The following is a 2502-nucleotide window of genomic DNA, read 5'->3' as shown; positions in this document are numbered from 1 at the left end:
GCTCACTGATTCTTTTCGCAGAGACTCCGAGTTAGAAGCACATCCATGAGAGGACCACAGTCGAGAACCAGTCTTACCTGCACATTTACACACTCATTACTCATTCCCATTAGCCCACACTTGACATTGCACCCTTACACCTTTGATTTGCCCTGCTCGTTTGTTTCGTTGTGTTTTGTTTTGTTCTTTTCTTCAAGGTCTGTGTCAGTTTAGATCTCCCTCGCAGTGCCAAAAACATGTCTCGCACAACAGACCCTGCTGGACACTGGGAGGACCTGGAGACCTGGCTAAGTGTTGTAACAGACAGCATCCTACCTAAAGCCGCTGAAACACTAAAGCATCAGACACAGGACCAGTTGGATGACAACATAGCAAGCGTCATGAAACAAGACCCAAGCCAGAGCTACAGCCACAAAGAACTAGCCAAGATCACCGGCTCCTTAAGCCACACACTCATCGCCACCCTCAAACTGAGCGACAGGCAAGCCGCACATCGCCAGCAGGAGCTGACACGTGCACAACGACGCATCGAACAGATGGAGCTGGAGGCTCAGGAACGACAAGAAGGGCCTGATGAAGTGGAACAAGGCGCAAAAGAGGAGATCAACAGGCTAAAAGAGACCCTAGCAGCTACTACGCAAGAAATGGAACGAGGAAGAACAGACTACGCTGATCTCTCCGACAAGCTACAGTACGCAGAACAGCTACTGGAAAAAGCAAAGGCTGACTTCAGAGACAAGAACAGCCGAATTAAAGCTCTCGAAACTCACCTGAATGAGTCAAGAAATGGTCAGCCGCCTAACACGTCAGCTTGACTACATCAAAGAAGAGTCCGACAGTATTAAAGAGGAACTCAAGCATGCATATGAATTGCGCTGTGAGCCATCAAGAACACGTCGGACACCAACTTCACCTTTGCCAAGCAGGACCGGCTCCCCTGTTCCTAGACTGGCACATGATCAGAAGGGGGCAGTGCCAAAACAGTCACCAGCTCCCTCCGAAGAATCCTATCTCCCCACTAAACTAAAAGAATTTGCTCCAGCCAGCCACAGATCATCTCATGGCTTGGACCTCAGAGACCTTGACAAGCTTGCTAGAAACATTGGCAAATTCACTCCAAATGTGCCAGATAGTCCAAATGTTCAGAATTATCTGCAAGATATTGACTTCCATCTGGAAATGAGACCCAATGTCACTGACAAAGATAGACTTTATTTGCTCAGAGCCACATCCAGCTCTGAAGTGCGCAGCTTCCTGGACTGGCAGCCTGCCCACACAAAGACTGATTACCACCTGCTCCGAGAAGCTCTCATTAAAGAGTTTGCCGACCCTGAGTCAGAACAAGGACTAGTGGCTGCCCTGGAAACAAAACAAGGTCGCCATGAATCTCCATGAAGTCTTCTATAGCCAACTCAGGCTAGCGTACTTCGGGTCTCGCAACGAACAGAATATGGAGGAAGAATTGAACTTCAAAACTCTCCTCCTGAAAAACCTCCATCCTGGGGTGAGCCACCATCTTGGCGTCCTTGCCTGTCTACGCACAATGAGTGCTCAACAGTTAAGAGACTTGGCGCACAAAGCTTACTGCAAACAGAAGATGGCCTTAGAAAAGGGCACCAAAACCACCACGGTTCTTGACTTCAGCACTCAGAGTCAAGGGCTGGCCCTAGAGGGCACCCAGCGTCAAGACCTTGCCAAGCCGACACCCAAAGAGTGGAATGCATCCTCGTTCAACAGAGAGTGGGACTCCCACACTGGTACACGACCTAAACAGAGAGACAACCGCTGGGATGGACCACGTGGACGACAACGCTCACCTGGACGTCACTGGGAAAATTCATGGAACCAATCAAGACCTCACGAGAGTTATTGGGAGAAAACTTGGAATCAGCCAAAACCCAGAGGAAAAGGCTCATGGGAATCCAAGGGAAAACGACAAACACACCCTGGAGCAACCAGCCCAAGGAATCGACGAAAAAACTCACAAAGATTCCAAGCTGACAGAGCTCAAAATGAATCCATACCAGAACAAAAGACTTCACCTTGCTTCGACTCTCAAGAGCTGATGAAAATGATGATGAAAGAGTTCTTCCAACGAAAGGAGGAAGACCGGAAGTGGGAAGAGAAAAAGAAACCAGATTCATCCTGACTAGCGGCCGGACGAGATGGCAGCGACCACCTGACTCAACAGACCCCAGAGAGTAGCACCTCACCTCTCTCCCAAGGAACCACAAGCACCATAACTCCAAACGGACAAGAAGTCCCACCTGAACATCCCACAAAACAGTCAGAAACTGATCCAACACCTGATGGGTCAGATCACAGCAGCATCCAACAAACACCTGCTGTGGAAACCACTCCAGTTCCTGAAAGTGTTGTCTTGGTCGTCTGCCACTCCTCCGAAGAAAACAAAATAAATGCTGACATCCTACCTCTCTCATCCCAAACTCCAGTCCCACAACTCCTGGGGGATCTCATTGAGAAAGGTATAGCAAGAAAGTT

General features: G+C 49.1%; 1 pseudogene; it reads left to right on the top strand.

The window, feature by feature from the left end:
- The first annotated feature begins 236 nt into the window (after positions 1-236).
- On the top strand, positions 237-2149 carry LOC137023019 (uncharacterized; annotated as a pseudogene).
- The last annotated feature ends 353 nt before the right edge of the window (positions 2150-2502 follow it).

This window comes from Chanodichthys erythropterus, chromosome 7 (assembly GCF_024489055.1).
Source record: "Chanodichthys erythropterus isolate Z2021 chromosome 7, ASM2448905v1, whole genome shotgun sequence".
In the NCBI taxonomy this organism is placed as follows: domain Eukaryota; kingdom Metazoa; phylum Chordata; class Actinopteri; order Cypriniformes; family Xenocyprididae; genus Chanodichthys; species Chanodichthys erythropterus.
The sequence above is the reverse complement of the archived record's forward strand: the minus strand, read 5'-3'. Positions and strand labels throughout refer to the sequence as shown.